This window comes from Amblyomma maculatum, chromosome 10, assembly GCF_055883805.1.
Source record: "Amblyomma maculatum isolate TAMU_Amacu chromosome 10, ASM5588380v1, whole genome shotgun sequence".
NCBI classification, from domain to species: Eukaryota; Metazoa; Arthropoda; class Arachnida; order Ixodida; family Ixodidae; genus Amblyomma; species Amblyomma maculatum.
The window spans coordinates 44,220,803-44,240,640 of NC_139353.1; the positions used below are offsets into that span (position 1 = coordinate 44,220,803).

The 19,838-nt window shown below is 48.3% G+C and overlaps 1 protein-coding gene across 2 annotated transcripts in view; it reads right to left on the minus strand.

The window, feature by feature from the left end:
- The window catches only part of trh (PAS domain-containing protein trachealess), a 592,592-nt gene that overhangs the window by 318,288 nt on the left and 254,466 nt on the right, over positions 1 to 19,838 (minus strand). The gene's annotated exons all lie outside the window — the stretch shown is intronic.

Sequence of the window (19,838 nt, forward strand, 5' to 3'; positions counted from 1 at the left end):
AGTTTTCGCGTTTTGCCTCCACATCTGCCACAGTCGACGGTCACCACAGCCGGGAGTCAAACCCGCGACCATCTCTCTTGCTGTTAAGTCTCGCGGTCGGTTCTGCTGCAGAACCGACCGACCAGCTCGCGGTGACCGCCTCTACAACACCGAAGGCGCCGATCGAAAGCGGAATCGTGACTACACGTGAAGTTATAATTCCTTCTTCCTTTACGTTTGTTCCTCGCTTCGCAACGGCAGCAACTGTACACCAATCTTCGCAGCTAACTTCACCTTGACGCTTTCTTTTTTCTTTCTTCCTGCGCTGTCCACCTGCGACAAGCCAGCTCTCCCGCATCTCGACGCGCGCTCGAGTTCGCGCACGCAGTCACACCATACCGGTGCCACGTAAGACCCTCTTCAGCTCGCCTGCGGTGCACCAGGATTTCGCGCGTTTTTTCATTGTACCTGTCGTCTTCTTTATTACTTCTTTCCTCCGGTTCCCCGGGCCGTGAAAAATGACCGTCGCCGGGCAAGAGTTACAACCGGCTACATTATTCATGAGAACAAACCGAAAAGCAACCGCCGAGTCGTCGCTGCTGAAGCTCAAGTAAGCCCGCTCACCGTGTAAGCAGCTCGCAAGAGAAACAAATGTGCCCGTCGTGGCACGGAACTTTTGGGCTCAAAGGAAAATCAAAAGAAACGCATAAAGGCGGCTCCGGGAGGAGAGAATTTAAATGGCCAATAAATGCAAAACTAGGCATAAACCGCGCGTCTCTGCAGCTGAGGCGGTGGTATAACAGTCCAGCTAGCCGCCCCAATAGCGCCGCTTCTCCACGCTCTTCTCTACGTTCTTCCCTGCTCAAAAATCTTTCGTACACGGTAGAGAGAATGTCTCGGAGCGTCGGGTTACAAACGAGACCACGCCTGGACGGCTAAGGAACAGCTCTTCTTTACTATACCTAGGTGCGGCTGCGTCTCCTTCGCCGCTGCTGTTGCTGGTTGCCCACTTTCCATTTTGCCTCTTTCTGACACCACGCTTTCACCCCTGTTCGCTCTCCCTCCTCCTCCTTTCCCTCCCGACACCTAGTATTGCTTCCCGACATCTGCATTCAATGCGTCTTACTTTCCATTGTGCTCTTCTATTACTTTCTTTCCAGCTTTTCTTTCCCTTGTGAAGGGCTGTACATCATTATTCGAACAACTAATAAAGGAAAATTAAGGTTCTATGCATCGCCATCTCTGAACAAGCGGCGGTTCCGCGTTCCGTAAGATTTGCTTTCACTATACATGTACGCATAAGCGATCGCGTTTGAAGAATACATTGTTGCGAGGCCGACACGTGTTCAAACCGTATTTCCTCGAACAGCCTCCATGCGGAACCAGCTCCTGCCTTCGCCGCCATCGTGTCCCGAGGCGCGGCCATTTCGCGGACGTATTTCGCGGACGTTTGTTCGACTCCCTGCCGCGCGCTTGGAGTATATCTTTGTGCACTGGCGGAATGCAAGTGCGAGAGAAGAAAAGAAGGGAAATCGATTGCGAATGTCACGGCGTATATCATTTGATCACGTTAAGAGAACTAGCATGACCGCACGAAGTGCCCTTCCAAACTGACAAAGAAAGGTAGAGGATAGAGAGAATATAGCATAAATAAAACTAAGTGATCAAGCCCCGAAGAGCACCAAGAGAAAAAAAACCTATGAGTCACAATAACCTCATACCGATTTCTCATACTAAACTAGTACAAATCTCATATCATCTCATAAATATATCATTCAACTTATGAGAAATATATGAGATTGTATGTTTATATGAGTTTAGTATGAGTTCAGTATAAGAAATCTCTATGAGGTTATTGTGACTCATACGGTTTTTTCGCTAGAAAGAGAAATGCGGGGGGGGGGGGGGGGAGAGACTGTTGAACTATATTCCCGTTGGGATCCATTGCACGTGAGAAAGAGGATAAAGTGAGTAAAAGAGAAAGTAATTAAAGAAAAGCTCAATTCGTCAACTCAGCGCAAGAACAAGTCTATAGCTGCGAAGCTGTGACTCTGCTGAGAGCTTTGAAACCATGGAATAGGGACATCTATAGGAATTTTACGTTGCCTGTGGTGACGGAATATGTATATTGTAGCTGCGTAGTTAAACAGTGACGTGGGGAAGAAGAGAGACACAGGGCAAGGCTTCAACCGAGGCTTATAATCCGTACGGAAGTAACGCAGTTGAAAAAAAGAACTAAAACAAAATGCGTTGTTACAACAGAATCTCTGTTCGGCTTCTGAGCGTGAAGGTGTTGTGACAGCAGACATTTCTGCATCAACATCACAATTTTGCGCACGTATACAGCAGGAAATTACTACAGAACTACACAGGCTACAGAAAAGTACAGCAGAAAAAGCTATAGAACTACAAGAAGGCACTACACAGCATACGAGTTTGGCGTTAGGACATAACTAGAATATTTCGCCATATTTCTGACAAGTCAGTATAGATATTTTTTTAACTTGAAAATCGAACGTGCATTTCAAGACAAAGCTCTGCAAGCCCGCCTGTCTGCAAGCTGTCGTGACGCTGGGGCTACTTCGACCCGGCCTTCACTTGGTAGCGTGCAGAGACTCGGGGTTGATGAAGGATTGAATCTTCGAAGTTGGTACAATACATACAAGCAGGTTTAATGGCACTATGGGAAAACTTATTTACAGGATTATTTACCCGAAAAAGAAGGGTACATCAGCAAAATGGCAAGCGTTAAGAGTTCATAGCGAGAAGCGACGGGATGAGCCGTTTACCCAGGGCCCAGAGCGACATTTCGTGCTCTGCAGCGTCCTTAAAACCCCCTATATCCAGCCCCTCTCTGAAGATGCTGACCAACCAAATCCAGGGCACGCCCCTCAGATATCGGCATCCAATTGAACACATCACTGCACTGATGGTCTGAAGCACTGACTGGTCCGGCATTAATTCGTTGGGCGTGATCACTTGTTGGCGGGAAAAGCTTGGGAACGGCGAGGAGAGGAGGTACATTTCTATTCTTCAGCAAAGAAACCACAGGCTGGTTCTGACAAGTGGGTTTACTTCTCAGAAACCCAAGTGCACGTGGGCGCCGCATACGCTCCCAGCATTGTCCGTTTTCGACAATTGCAAATCTTTCCTGCATTCCTGGGAAATCACTTAATGGCTGTATGCGTCATGCTCCTTTCTTGTCCTGCACGTCAGCGGACATGTCACTCTGTCGTCTCCTTTGGAAAGTAGGCATTCCTCACTGGACGATAGGGCTTCTCGACTGGAAGGGTGAACAAAAGAAAGAAAGCACTTCCTGCATTTCCCGCAGGGGGACGTTTCTTTGTGTTTTTCCAGACGTTCTCTTGACAGGGTCAATTTGGCATTTGCAGGGTGTCCACAAAGCAAAACAGGCTTACAAAACAGGATTCCTGGAAACAGGCTCACTTAGAGCCATTGGACCATCACCACATATCCACAACACTTATCCATGCCCACGGACGAACAATAGAGCGCGCAAATGCGGATGCACGGTCGTAACAGCCTCCTCCCCCGCCAGAAGAGTCTCGGAGGGCAGCAGTCGCAGCTGCTGCATGAAGAGACGACTTAATGGCCTGCACGTGAACGCTTGAAGCTCGCTGTTGCTTGTCGCGTTGTCTTGATTGTTGTAGGCCAAATTGCTCGAGCTGTCTGAAACTCAACCACATGTCTAAACAAGCACTCGGCTCCCGTCTGAAGAGACCAGGTCAAAATAAAACTGCCATTGTTGTTCGAGAAAAGCCCACTCTCAAGACGTTCAGGACCCACTTATGCCTAGAAAACCAAACGTGCTGCTTTACATAGTCACACATATACAAGCGCACGAAAAAAAAAAAAAAGCCTGATTATCAATTTGGATACATGGTGAGGAACATCTCGGACCGCTTAGAAACAGCGGCTAAGCGCGTCCGCATTCCCATTTAACTTCCCCTTTTTGTATCTTATTTCAAAATTGTACTGCTGTAAAATCAAGCTCCACCTAAGAAGGCGACTGTTCTTTATATGTCGCAGTTTGCAGCCAAGCCAGGGGACAATGGTCCGTCTCTACGGTGAATTTGGCCCCTCCAAGATAGCACTGCAATTTTTGAATGGCCCATACAATGCAAGCGCACTCTTTCTCTGACGCGCAATAAGCCCTCTCTCTAGAACTCAGTTTTCTGCTCAGGTAGAGCACGGGGTGCTCATTACCGTCGTCATCTCTCTGGCAGAGAACAGCACCTAACCCTCGATCACTGGCATCACACTGGACCGTGAATTCTCGGGCATAGTCTGGAGCTCGCAATACCGGACGGCTAATCAGCACAGCCTTCAGGTTTACGAAGGAGGCTTCCTTTTGTTCGTCCCAGACTACATTTGTCGGTTCTGTCTTGCGGAGAGCGTCGGTCAGAGGGCTAGCCAAAGATGAATAGTGAGGGATGTAGTGGTTGTAGTATCCCGTCAGCCCTAAGAATGCCCGAATTTCCGTCTTCGTGCTCGGCCGCGAGTAGTCTGCTACCGCAGAAATCTTAATCTCGCTGGGTTTCCTGAAACCTTGACCTACATTGTGACCCAAGTAGTCCACGGTCGCCCTTGCCAGGCAACATTTCTCGGCCTTTACGGTTAGTCCAGCTTGACGCAAAAGGCTCAGTACAGCTCTTAGATGTACCATATGGTCCGCCCATGAGTCGGAAAAAACCGCAATGTCATCTAAATAAGGCACCGCGAATGTTTCACACCCATTTAAAACCCTATCCATGAGTCGGGAAAAACAAAATGGAGCATTTTTGAGCCCGAAACTCATCATTGTTGGCTGGTAGCTGCCCGTCGGAGTGACGAAAGCCGCGTATCTGCTGGCGCGTTCAGTGAGCGGTACTTGCCAGTATCCTCGAGTAAGGTCCAGCGTAGTCACATATGCCGCTCTACTGACCTGTTCTACTCTCTCCTCAATATTCGGAATAGGATACACTTGATCCCTGGTGAGAGAATTTAGCTTTCGGTAGTCTACCACAGGCCTAGGGTCTTTACCTGGAGCTTCTACTAAGATCATAGGCGAAGCATATTCGCTTTCCGAGGGTTTTATTACTCCTAATTCCAGCATGCGAGTTACTTCCCTATCCAGAATTTCTCTTTGCCTTGGAGAAAATCGGTAGCACCTTGATCGCACTGGCACGTCTGAAGTCAGCTCAATATCGTGCTCAGTCAAATCAGTCCTGCCTGGCCTGTCCACGAAACAGGCCTCAAACTCTGTTACTATTTCGCCCAGATCGGACAGCTGGGATTTCTTTAGTTCTCCTCTCTGCTCTGTCTTTCTGAGAAGCTCCTGAGCGTTGCTTCCTTTTCCGCTGAGGCAAATCAAGTTGTCCCCCATCTCCTCGGGAAGGTTTAACGTTAGATTTACCACGGCTTCCCTCTGCACATAAGGCTTCATAAGATTGCAATGATAAATGCGCACTTCTTTACGCCTAGCGGGAATTTTCACTGCGTAGTTAGTGTTAGAAAGCTTTGCAACGACTTCCGCCGGTCCTTCCCACTGTACTTCGAGCTTATTCTGCCTTGAACTTCTCAGCAACATCACCTGGTCCCCGATACAAAACGTCCTTTGACGGGCTGACTTATCATAGTACACCTTGGAACGAGCCTGGGCTGACTTCATGCTGGCCTCAACGAGTTCCTTAGTGTTATGTAAGCGATTCAAGAGGTTCAGAATGAATTCTACTACTGTTGGGTCTTCTCCGCGCCCCTCCCAGGCTTCGCGCACCATTCGCAAAGGTGAGCGCAGTGACCTTCCGTACACCAACTCGGCTGGGCTAAATCCAGTGGATTCGTGCGGCACTGACCGCAAAGCGAAAAGCGCTGCAGGCAGGCAGGTATCCCATTCGCGCTTGTTTTCATAGCACAGTCCCCTCAGGACTCGTTTGAGAACAGAGTGCCATCTTTCTACGCTGTTGCTCTGCGGATGATGGATCGAGCTATGCACTACCTTAATGCCGCATCGCTCGAGAAATGAGGTGGTGAGGACACTCGTGAAAACGCTACCCTGATCACTTTGGACCTCGGAAGGGAATCCAACTCGTGCAAACACTGACAGCAGCGAATCCACTACACTCTCGGACGTCACCTCGCGCAGCGGAACAGCCTCTGGAAACTTTGTGGCTGGGCATAACATAGTGAGGATATAACGGTACCCTGACTCTGTCACAGGAAGTGGCCCAACTACATCTATTACTAACCGGTGAAACGGCTCGGTAATGATTGGTACTAACACCATCGGAGCTTTCCACTTATCTTGCGCCTTTCCAACCCGCTGGCACGTGTCGCATGATCGTACAAAATTTTCCGTGTCCTTAAAACATCCAGGCCAATAGTATTCTTGCAACAGCCTCTGCTTTGTTTTTCTTATTCCAAGGTGACATGACCACGAGCTGCCATGGGAAAGTCGCAGTAAGTCTCCGCGGTACTTTTGGGGAACGACTAATTGGTCCCGCTCTACTCCGCGCTTATCCTTGAATAAGCGATACAGCACTCCCTTTCTCATCTCAAAAGAAATGTTCTTTGCTGTCTTAGTGGCGCGGTGGCGCTCTCTTATCTCCTGTATCTTGGGATCATTGGCTTGCTCCATAGCTAAGTCCTCTCGAGTTCCACTTAAAAGTCTCGTGAGATTACTAGACACTGGCGGCAAGAGGTTACTCTCAAGAACGTCCTCATTCCGCGTCTCATCAAGCTCACTTTCAAGTAGACTTATCTGAGATGCCTCGCTCTCAAAGTTTTCTGACCTGCTATCTTCCGCATCTACCACTGTTTTAACTGCCGTTTCCTCCGCTGTGGATTCTTCTGGAATGAGCAGTGTAGCTAGTTCTCGCGCCTTTGAACGTGTTAAGGCTTGCACAACTCTGTCTCCGAAAAGGATGCCCCTCTTTCGCAGTAGCATGTCCGATTTGTTGGAGAACAAATACGGATAGCACTTAGGAAGCTTTCCTGAAACGGCAGCCTCGGTTGTCAATTTGCCGAAACGGCCCTCGATGACCACGTTCGCGATTGGCAAGCACACACTCTGTTCCTCCACTACCTGGCGGATCCACGCACACTGTCCTGTATAGTCGGAAGGCGACACATACGCCGGATGGACAACATCCATCGTTGCGGCCGAATCGCGCAGTACCTTGCAAGGCTTCCCGTTGACTACTAGGTCATGCAGGTAGGGTTCTAAATGCTGCATATTTTCATCGCAGTCACTGACATACGAGAAAGCAATCTTTTCTTTCCGGCAGTTGACGGCAATGTGACCCTGCTCATTACACCTAAAGCATGTGAGCGGCTTCCTAGCCTCAAGCTTTTTCTTTGTGTTCTGCGCGTTGGTCACTTCCCCACTTTTCTCACTGCCGTCCTTTCTAGGGAATTTGCCTGAAGAAACCTTCATTTCTTCGTTTCCAACTCTAGCAAAGTGCCTTTCCTGACGGTTATTCACACTCAACTTGGGATTGCGGGGCCTATCCACTAATGGGTTGCTGAATTGTCGGCGCGAAGCATACTCCTCAATAAGTTCGGCAGCTTCAGTTGCCGACTTAATTTCGCCTCGGTCCTGTAACCAATTTCTTTCTTTTTCTGGGAGGCAGTTATAAAACTGCTCCAAAAGAATTCGCTCGACTACAGCGTCCCTATCACTGTAGGAATCAGTGCTCTTTAGCCACTCGCTCAAATTAACTTTTAAATTGTACAGGAATTCAGGGTAACTCTCGTCCCTGGACTTAGTAGCATTCCGAAAACGTTGTCTGAACGCCTCGGCGCTAAGCCTATACTTTCTCAGAAGGCAAGCTTTGACCTTCTCGTAGTTGTCCGCGTCCTCCTTGCTTAGCCGCGCGACAACCTCCGCTGCCTCGCAGGGCAGAACCGTCAATAATCTCTGAGACCAAGTGTCTCGCTGGAAGGACAGTTTTTCGCAGGTTCGCTCAAAGTTAGCCAGATACAGACCGATATCCCCTGATATCACATATGGCTGCATGTACTTTGACATCTTGAAATCTGCCTCCTTGTTGAGACGAGGTACCGCTAGCTGGGGACAATCGCCCGACCTCTTGCTCAACTCTAGTTCTAATTTCCGGAGCTCAATGTCTAGCTTCTTTTCCTCTCTTTCCCTCTCACGTTCGCGCTCCTTTTCCTCTTTTTCCCGCTCTTTCTGCTGTCTGAGCTGCTCCTTTTTTTGACCGATGAGGTTCCATGCTTCACTGAGCTCCTCATCATCGGTTCCCAAATCTGTGATTGCCTTTATAATCAAAGGTTTTCGTGCCAAACCACTTGTATCAATTCCCAATTCCTCACACAATTGCAACAGTTCCGGTTTCTGCAGCTTTTGTAGGTCCATGATCGCTCCGAGTGTCGGCTACTTCCAAAACAACAGTGCAAACTACCAAACCTAAAGGCGTTTCAACACTTTTTACCAGTTCTAAAATCTAACCCTGTTCTAGAACCTGGTCCGCATCAGAAGAAAAGCCAAGCACTCACCCACACATGCGATCGATGTTCCGAGCTGCTTTCTTGTTGGCCGATTGTTGCTCCTGCTTGTTGCTTGAGATGCCACCTCCGATCACAAGATGTTGTGGCTTGTAGATTCTGATCCACCTCGAATCACCAGATGTTGTAGCTTGTAGATCCAGATCCCAACGCTGATCACCAGTTGTCGTGACGCTGGGGCTACTTCGACCCGGCCTTCACTTGGTAGCGTGCAGAGACTCGGGGTTGATGAAGGATTGAATCTTCGAAGTTGGTACAATACATACAAGCAGGTTTAATGGCACTATGGGAAAACTTATTTACAGGATTATTTACACGAAAAAGAAGGGTACATCAGCAAAATGGCAAGCGTTAAGAGTTCATAGCGAGAAGCGACGGGATGAGCCGTTTACCCAGGGCCCAGAGCGACATTTCGTGCTCTGCAGCGTCCTTAAAACCCCCTATGTCCAGCCCCTCTCTGAAGATGCTGACCAACCAAATCCAGGGCACGCCCCTCAGATATCGGCATCCAATTGAACACATCACTGCACTGATGGTCTGAAGCACTGACTGGTCCGGCATTAATTCGTTGGGCGTGATCACTTGTTGGCGGGAAAAGCTTGGGAACGGCGAGGAGAGGAGGTACATTTCTATTCTTCAGCAAAGAAACCACAGGCTGGTTCTGACAAGTGGGTTTACTTCTCAGAAACCCAAGTGCACATGGGCGCCGCATACGCTCCCAGCAATGTCCGTTTTCGACAATTGCAAATCTTTCCTGCATTCCTGGGAAATCACTTAATGGCTGTATGCGTCATGCTCCTTTCTTGTCCTGCACGTCAGCGGACATGTCACTCTGTCGTCTCCTTTGGAAAGTAGGCATTCCTCACTGGACGATAGGGCTTCTCGACTGGAAGGGTGAACAAAAGAAAGAAAGCACTTCCTGCATTTCCCGCAGGGGGACGTTTCTTTGTGTTTTTCCAGACGTTCTCTTGACAGGGTCAATTTGGCATTTGCAGGGTGTCCACAAAGCAAAACAGGCTTACAAAACAGGATTCCTGGAAACAGGCTCACTTAGAGCCATTGGACCATCACCACATATCCACAACACTTATCCATGCCCACGGACGAACAATAGAGCGCGCAAATGCGGATGCACGGTCGTAACAAAGCCCACCTGTCTGCAAGCCCGCCTGTCTGCAGTTGGAACGGCGCTGGATGTAAGTTGGCACAAAAAGAAAACTTTCACTTTTGCTTTTTTTTTTAACTACAGATTAGGGACATGTTCTCGCACTCCGATAACGCGCAGCTCTCTATGTATGCAAAATAGGTGAAAAAAAAAGAGCTAAATTATTCTTTTCACCAACAACTATATCGTAATGAAAGGGAGATTAAAGCTAGAATGTCCACGCCAGAGCAGCTGGAGATCGCTGCACATGCTAATTAATGCATTTGTTGCTTTACAAGAATAGCGCAGTGAAATAAACCAAGCATATTGAGCGCAACAAGTATAGGGCCCTCTGAAATACACACCTAATTAATGATGTTCTAAGCGCAAGCGGTGGAAAAAGCCGGAGGGAGGCGAACGAGCACGACGCTAAAGACGCTATGGCATATTCATCTGGGCATGTGCCAAATTACATGCACGCACGTGTATATATACAACAGGATGTAACGATATCCCGTGCCATCGATCCGCACACGGCAAATAGCCGAGGGATGTTTTTTTCAGATTGCTGCATTTTACGCCATGAACCGCCGGGATGGCCCGAAATTACCACATACCACAGTTTACAACATTAAGCTACAGCACGAGATTAGCCAGCACCGTGCCTGCGGATCGCAACACGGCAACGCATGGCCAGAAGACTCCGTACTACACTTTACACCGACGAGCGATATACCTTTAGATTACATTATAACAGTTTGCAACAATAAACTAGTAAACGTCATGCTGCGATTTGCAACACAAAGCGATGTTACCATATCTATCCGTACTATGTTTTACAGCCATGACAAGACATTTCACTACTTCATATACCGCAGTTTGCAGCAAGAAACGATAACATCAAACCCCGCCTTTCAATGTTTCTAGACTGTTCCATTTCATGGCTAACATCAAGACATAACTGCGCCAACCCAAGTGGCCGAAACCATCTCGAACCGTCAACCACGGCACCAGTAAGGAATTTATCCTATTGTAACAAGTATATCTGTGTAATATTTGTGTGTGTGTGTGTGCGTGCGTGTGCGTGTGCGTATGTGTGTGTGTGTGCGTGCATGTGCGTGTGCGTTTGCGTGTGTGTGTGTGTGTGTGTGTGTGTTTGTGTTTGTGTTTGTGTGTGCGTGCGCGTGTGCGTGCGTGTGCGTGTGCGTGTGTGTGTGTGTGTGTGTGTGTGTGTGTGCGTGTGCGTGCGTGCGTGCGTGCGTGCGTGTGTGCGTGTGTGTGTGTGTGTGTGTGTGTGTGTGTGTGTGTGTGTGTGTGTGTGTGTGTGTGTGTGTGTGTGTGTGTGTGTGTGTGTGTGTGTGTGTGTGTGTGTGTGTGTGTGTGTGTGTGTGTGTGTGTGTGTGTGTGTGTGTGTGTGTGTGTGTGTGTGTGTGTGTGTGTGTGTGTGTGTGTGTGTGTGTGTGTGTGTGTGTGTGTGTGTGTGTGTGTGTGTGTGTGTGTGTGTGTGTGTGTGTGTGTGTGTGTGTGTGTGTGTGTGTGTGTGTGTGTGTGGTCAGAACAATTGTTTGGGATTTGTTAAGAAGTACAGGGCATCGCTAATACTTTCACAGAAACTTCAAAGACGTTGTAGGCTTTGGCGGATTCTACAGTACATCTTCCACTCCGTGTAAGCCACATCCGGATAATTGTATTCACGACATTTTTCAGCATGACCCTCACGGCGAGGAAGAAGACTTCTCTCGTACACCTTCCCCTGGCAGTGCAACAGTTAAGCGCCTCAGACACTGTACGACGGACCGATTACTTCCCCTGAAAGGTGCGTAAAGCATCTGCTGGCCGCTTAAGGTTTAATACGTCGTACTTTTCTTGCTTGACCATGCTACACACACTAGGAGTCATCCGCTAGGAGGCGCCGCCTAACCTCGCCTCTTTCCACGGGCAAGGCAAGTGTGTATCCACTACAATCGCAATTTCCGTCCCCTGCTGGCAAAAATACGAATAAAAAAGAAACGAAACAGAGGTTCGATATCGGCTCGGCATTTTCCCGCATTGCCGGCCGCCCGCGGGCCTTCGTCTATACGGGGTGTATCTTGTTTATGAGAAGTAAGGAGTTGTAGAAAAGAGAAGATCGAGGAAGCGAGCACCGTCGCTCACCGGGCGGGCAGTACTATATAGCCGCCTGGGCGTCTCTTATCGGAATACCGACGTCCCTCGCTCTCTCATGATGACCCCCTCTCTTCTTCCAGCCATCGCCGCAGCTCCGAGAGAGACTCCATGAACGGCGACTCTTCTTGGCAGCGTTTCCCCTTGCTTCCAGGTTTTTGCGACTTCTCTTTTTTAATTTCTGCGATCCTTGGCGAGTCCTTTTCCCGCTTATTTAAGTTGCCGACCGAGACGAGTCGCATGTCCGAGAGACATAAATTCTCTCCGGAGGAGGAGAAGGAAAAGAAAGATACCGCCCAAACCACGCCGGACGGAAAGATTATCGCAAACCGGTCGTGTAGCTATGGCTTCCCCAATCACGAGACACTCGCCCCCCAAAGCCAGGCCGCGCGCGACAGCGACGTGTAGTATCGAGACGGGGCCCAGCAATGAATGCCCGGGCCTCCGAAGAGCGAGAGTTCACAACGCCGACGAGCCAACAACCGCTTCAAAAAGACCCCCCCCCCTCCCCCCCCCACACACACACCCCAATCTACCGCCGCTAGCCGCCTGCAGTAACCGCACTGTGACACGAAAGAGCAGTGCGCAAAAATGCAGATCGAACTGGTATTGATTTATAGACGCGACCGCCGCAAAGGAAAGGGTTCTTCCTTCATGCCAGCTAGCAAGAAAATGAAATACATGCACTCGCTCAGGCTTCGGCGCGGGCCAAAGGGGACGAGTTATCGCGTGCAACCAGCTTTGGTTAAAGCTATATAGCCCACCGACTGGGATTCGATTCGAAATCCGCAAACGAATTCGCAAACCCGCACACACAAAAAGGGGCGAGAAGTAAACGCTGCGAGAATAGATTTAAATCGAAGCTGACGGCGGCGTTTTATAGGAACGTCTCGGTACAGCTGCTTTAAAAGAGAGAGAGGGGGGGTCGGTTGAAGACGGTGAAATGTGTATACTTTGTCCCTTTTTCTGAATTCTATCGCAAGAGTCCAGATGCTACCAGCGCATGCATGCACACAGTTGCCGAGCGCTGCCCATTCAAGACTGAATTATACGACTGGCCGGGGACGGATTAAGCGCTTCGTGCACGGAATTCTCGATCGCGCCGCGTAAGCGCGCAGGGTCTCTCTGTCTCTCCTATGCAGAAAGTAAGAAAGAAAGCGTGGCAAACATCGGGTGGTTTGAAATAAGACTTGGTGTTTCTTACGAGGTTCACGCCACTGCGAGATGCGACTATATTTATTTGCACGCTCACTGTAACAACTTGTAACATACACGATGCGGTGTATGAGGAAACAGAGGAGCTTTTGGCGAATACCAACGTTAAAATGAGAGACGTTATTTCGCGACGACTGCTTTTTTTTTTTTTTTCCCTTCGATACGTTCGTTTGCTTCTCCAATGATCGTTTCAGCCTGTGGCTTCATGGCTTATATCAAGTAAGGACTGTCATTTTCTGCATCCGGTACCCTTCTAAATATAGTACTGAAATGGAAGAAAGGTGGCTCCAAGAAAGAATGTCGATACAAAGTGCGCGCAATAATAGGTACCTTTAGTTTAGCGCTAACGCTTACTGCTACCGTCTACCGCTACCGCGCGAGTGCCAGTACGCATGCGCAGATCACCCCGAGGGCGACAGATGGCGCCACATTCCTGCCAAATTCCGGCGGACTCCGCACGCAGTGACCAATTAGCGCGTGCTGTGCTGACTGCACGCGGTAACGGTAGATGGCCGCGGTAAGCGGCAGCGGTAAACCAGAAGTCCCTAAAATAAACCTCTCAATTCTAAAGCGAGTCTATCCCGAGACAGCTAGCTTTATATGATTATAGATAGTAGGGCGTGTTGCCAAACTCATTTCACATTCTACAATGGTCTTGAGGCGGAGGAGTGTGCACGAAAAGGGAGAATGGGAGTGCATATTAGACGGATGCCAGCGATACCACTGTCTGGCCACCAGCGTCTGTTGCGGTCACCCGAGGTCTCGCTTTAGCTGTCAGAGTGTTGCTTTCGCAAAAACATTCGAACGTAAAATATGCATTCTGGCTCAACGCACAGAATTTTCCAAAAGACACAGCCCCGCCGCGATGGCTCAAGATGTTTTAGGCCGTTCGACTGCTGAGCCCTAGGAGCCCGGGCCCGAGGAGCCCGCGAGGGCCGAGGAACGTACACGTACGTACACTTCACTGAAGCGCACCAGACAAGTGCACAACGCTCTTTCTTGCAGCAAGCCGAGTGCCAGGCTAGGCGCAAGCATATAGCGTTACGGTGCGTTCGACTACTTGTCTGGGGACATTTTTTTTTCCCCTACTCCACAAACTTGGACTTGTTTATCGGGGCCATTTTTGCCGGAGGATGTTAAATCAGGACGACGTTATTTTCTGGGGACGTTTTTACCGGAACCCCGCTATCTCCGCCTACTTGATGTCCGGATCCCCCTACTTCTGCATGCTGTGTGGCATTTACCGCAGCTTGCTGCAAAAATGATGCAACACAATGCTAAGCACGTTAGCAATCGCTGCGTGAGTGACATCAACACTGAACGAACGTTTTCAAACATTTTCCCTCCTCTCCCTCTTCCTCGATTACTGCGACTCTTATATATATATATATATATATATATATATATATATATATATATATATATATATATATATATAAATGAAAGGTTATGTAAGAACTAAGTGATTTTCGATCGCCACAAAGATATCACATTATATTATGAAAAAAAAAAACAACGATAATGCAATTCTAGACAATAATACTCGACAAAACAAAAATAAAAACGTGGCTGCGCCGTCAAATAAACACAGAACGTCCGCCAAATTAAAAAAAAAGGAAACATCTGTACATATCTAAACCCTAATAATGTGAAAAAAAAAAAAGAAACAATAAGGAAAGCATGAAGCTTAATTTAACGTATATGTACCGCCTTTGCCAAAAGTAACCAGTCTGCGTGTTCCACTTCTCAGACGTTTAGTAGAGAATTCGTACCACTTCTGAACCTGTAAGCCTGTGCAAAGTAAAGGTGAGCTCCTGTTCTCGCAAGTGTCGACAATCTGGGAATTAATGTTGACTTTAAAATACAAGCGACAAGCAAAACTTGAAGCCTGGTTATACTTTTGGCAAAGACGGTACATAGGCCGTGATTAGGCCGACCGGAAGGAAGATTAATGGCTTTATAAAAGAAGAACTATTAGAGACGTGAAGCTAATGGTAACTGCTTCACGAGGAAAGCGCGATCAGACTTCTAAAATCTTGCTTGCTCCCCTCCCCCCCCCCCCCCCCCCCCCTAAAAAAAAAAAAAAGAAACGTGACAATTTTATGGAGTTTGTTTAGGTACTCGCTCGTCATGGCCAATACTTACCGACGGTTACGTATACTCAACGTTAGTCTGACTTTCATTGGGGCACTGCAACGCGAACTATGTAGAAAACATAGAGAAATTAACTATAAGCTATCCAAATATTACTCGGTTTTCTTTTGAATTGGGCCAATTGCCATGGCTATCGCACAAGAGTTCTTAGCGAGTCATCGAGACCAATTTTCTCAAGAAAAACGGCTAGATTTCTTCTTTCTGTTGGCAACCTTTTTCCTTCGTTTCCGCCAGCTATACTTAAAGCCCGAAATTTCATTGCGAAGATGTACGACGCACAAGTCGTTGCTTTATTGTTCCTGCCCTGCATTGAAGTACGATTCCGCCAAGCAGACGGGAACGTTTAATTTGCTTTAGGCTCTTTGCTTTACTCTGTTGTATAAGAATAAATGAACGTAGATGTATTAGTCGTGACTGGTTAGCATGCGTTAAGAGAACTCGCCCGAAGTAGGGAGCGTATCGGCTGGAATAGTAAAAGGAAGTGCACATAATTGCAATGGACTACTCACGAAGGCTCCGTAACGACTTTGAAAGGGACGCCACTTACTACTACCTACGCGATCTTTATCTAAGCATGTAACGTACAACTTCTTGAGTTGATCTTCGGCATATAACAACATCGCTACGTCCGCCATAAAATCCGAATCAGATGATTTCCGAGTAATCTATGGCTGGCACAGATGACATGAGTATTTATCTATATTCACGTGGACGCTGTGGCAATGGCCCTCGGGAAAATACAGGTTGGGTTTGTTCTTTTTGCATTTTATATAACCATGTCATCCGTGTTCCTTATCGTATTCGTCCACTTAAGGAAATACGCACTCTTTCTGGCAAGCTCTCTACTGTGAGCAAGGAAGTGCTTTCAGTTCTGTAATATCCTTGTACGCAGCAGTGTATTCTTAGAGGTATATTCACGCGTACAAGTGGTACTAGTCGAAAAAAACTACAGAACTGCGTCAAAAATACGACAAAATATCCTATAGTTCTGTCGTAACCATCACATTTTTCTGTAGTTCTGTAGTACTTTTCTGTAGTTCTGTAGTTTTTCTGTAGTATATTTCTGTTTGTAGTTCTGTAGCACTTTTCTGTTGTAACTACAGAAATTTCTGATGTTACTACAGAATGCTCTGTTGTCGGAACAGGTTTCCCGTCAAAAACCGCACAGAAATTCTGTCGTAACATCAGAAAATGTTCTGTAGTTGTTTCCGACTGGGTTTCTTCTCTCCGACTGGCAATGTGGTAAGAAGAAAGGTAAGAAAACTTCGTCATCACCATAGGAGCAGAAAGACAAATATTTATTCTGCACCACGTCTATCTTCAAAACAGGCTACTCAGAAAAGTCGTTAATCAATAAGGACGCTGTTGAACAAAGCGTAGCCCGACATTGGAAAATACACCGGTGTTAGGCGTGTTATTTAAGAGCAGAACTAGGATTTCATCAATGGCACAGTATATGGGTATATCCGAATACGCTCCTGACCCTCTAGCTGCGCGTAACCACTGTTCCTAGCAGACTGCTTCAATCGATATACAGAACATATTTGCTCGTAGAAGCGGATTATTGGTTGTTTCGAGAAATTCGACACATTTAGCATGCGACGAGTTTCCAATTGTATTCACGGTGGGCTCGAATTCTGCCACCGCTGTCACGTCGTGGATTGAATGTTGTATCTACAAGTCATCAATATCATTTGACCACTCCATCAGCCGCCATCGGTGTCGCGGATGCGGTGACGTGTTCGACGTTTGACCTTTAACCCGCGGAGTTCAGCTCAGGTCGAACTTTGGTTAGTTGGCGCGCTTGCAATACACAAGACCTGCTCTGCTGCATGACTTAAAAAAAGGCACAAACACCGGACATGGTGTGCAATGTTAAATTCCTATGGTTCAATGCACTCCCTTAGTAATACAAGATGATCCCGTAGGTGAAAATCAGTCTCTACAGGTGTTCTTGTTCATGGTTAACCAATTTTTCTCTAGTCTTAACACAGTAAATATCTTATTGTGCACGAACGGCTTCTACTGATATGTATATTGCACTGGAGACCAGCAAGGACAGCTACATTGCCGGAGGCTTTAGCAGTCCATAAATTTCTACAGCGCCAGAACGTTCATATATAGGCGTGGGTGAGATGCAGTAAATCTAAGTACGCAGTGCTCAGGGTGCAACAATCTGGTCCGCTTGCAGCGCAGCACCAATGCCAACCGATGACCACGAACATAACCGATGGTCGCGGTGAGTTCCCTCATAACTACCACACATCTAAAGAAAGGTATAAGAAGCGAGAGAGAGATATGAGAGAGCTTCTGGACTCATGACGTCACCAGACTCTCCCTCATGGCTTCTTCTTTTTCCTTCCTTCTCACCGCAGCCTCAGAGACGAAGGGTTCACACACACACACGCGTGAAGCGCGTGCGTGCCTCAGATGAAAAGTGCGAGCGTACGTCCTCCGAGACCAGCGCTCACGTAGACACCGCCATAACGGCTACGGAATGGGGGAGGGGAAGGGGGTGCTCTTCGTGCCACACAGAAGCACGCAGACCAGACGACGACCGACCACGGCGTCGACGAGGGCGCGGGGAATGATCCCCGCACGACGCGGCGTGCCCCGGCAGCCGAGAGTAGTGGTGCTCGCATTCGCGGCACGTCCCTGAGACGTGTTGACAGCGGGCCGCTAACCCCCCGCTTGCTTGGCTCACGGCGGCAGCAGCCAGAGCGGCCGCACACGCACGACGAGTACGGCCGGGGGCACGTAGCCTGCGCGTGCCTCGCAGAGGGCGGCCCCGACTCTTTCTTGAAAAGGGGGCCGCGCACTCTACGACGAAGCAACCGAGGCCTACGTGTACTACGTGCGCTTTCACTTTAGCTTCCGTACAGCCGCGCTACGGCAGACACGTGAACGACACCCTCGACGATTGGAGGTAGTGATTGCTTGTTAACGGCGACGCTGATCCTTGCCACGACATGATGGTGGTGAATGAAGCTGATGCTACCGTTCCGCTTTATGGCGGGAGAAAGCAGCGTTCAGAATCAGCCCAAAAAAAGAAATTTTACGCTTGTAGAAAAGTAAAAGGCTGAATTTAATAGACAAAGAAAAGAAGATGAATCGCGTGGAAGTTCTGGCGTACGGGCCTGCAGCTATCGGTATGTACCACTCAAAAAAACAAAAAGGGTAATAACGCCTTAATACACGTCAAAGAAAGTTGGTGAAGGTGATCAAACGAAATGAAGGTGATAACGATGAATACCCCGGAAATGTATAGCTAGAGTGTCTAAGTGCACATCAAAAACAACAATAGCTATAGAGTAGAACTGGATTTCGAGTTTTTGTAGGTGTCGGACTCCTGGGCTGTTGCTTGATTGAGATTTCTTTATTTCATGCATTTCCCCAGTGATCGCTGAGCGACGGACTTTCCCTATGTAGAATAGATGACGTAGACATCAAAGTGCGGAAGGGCTGCTCGTCTGCTGTTCCCCGATGCAGGCTAACGCGTGTTCAAAAGCAGCATATGCTATAAGGTATCCCATATACTTGAGTGCGTTAGAACTCAGAACTTATTCATACCGAGGAAAGACAAGTGCATGCCCACGCTGCTCTCTGCCTATGATGCTTGAAATGGGGGAAGGGGGGGGGGGGGGCGATGAGCGTCGCCTCGTTGATACCTTCACTGACGTCACGAGCGTCACATGAGCAGCACAACCGAACACACTCCTTGGCACGCGGCACCGTCTCCGGTGGATGAAAGGTAGCGGACAAATATGTACGCCAATGGAATCCAGCCGTATAAAGAAACTGTAATTTCCCCGGCGAGCTGGCAGGGGATCCCACAAACGTGTCCAGCCAACGAAGCACGCGCTTTCAGTTCAACGGTCGAAACAGCGATGGATGGAGGTAAAACTGCCCTTCCCGGTGACTACACATCGTTGCCTGGTGTGATAGCTCTGTGCCTTTCAGTGCTTGCTTGTTGGCGCACTACAGGGACTCCAAGATTACAGCTTTTCACTGTCAGCCATGTCGACCTGAGTAGCTTTCACTAGCATAAAATATATGTCACTTTTAACTGGACGACTGTCACCATAGTCCCTGGAGATCAATCGTCTACGGGTTCAAGGGGCTCTCTCTGTACAAACTTTTGGAACCTGCTACTCTCGCTGAAAAGCGGAGTGCCTTGTTGGGAAAAGTGTCCTCATTCGCATCTTATACCAATCATACCTTCCTCACCGTTTTGGGGGAATGCATATATTAAAGCTGTGGATTGGTGGAGGACATCCTGTGGATGTCCAAGAAGCGTCTCATCGCGACTTGCACTAAACGTGTATATAATGCTGACTCTGGATGCTCTTTCATTTCCCGACAGTTCTGTAGCCCCTGGCGATGTCGACACCACCACCGCCGTTGTCGGGGCGGATGATGCCGATCGATTCGGTGACAGAAAGACAGAATAAAGAGAACCGCCCACGCGATCGGACACTCAGGACACGTCGCCAGCGGGCAAGACGCGCCTTGGAAGCATTATGGGAGAGTCACTCGTATACCGGGCGTGCGCTCGTGCGCACACACCGTCTCGTAGGAGTAGCGGTGAAAGAAAGAAAGAAAGAAAGAAAGAAAGAAAGAAAGAAAGAAAGAAAGAAAGAAAGAAAGAAAGAAAGAA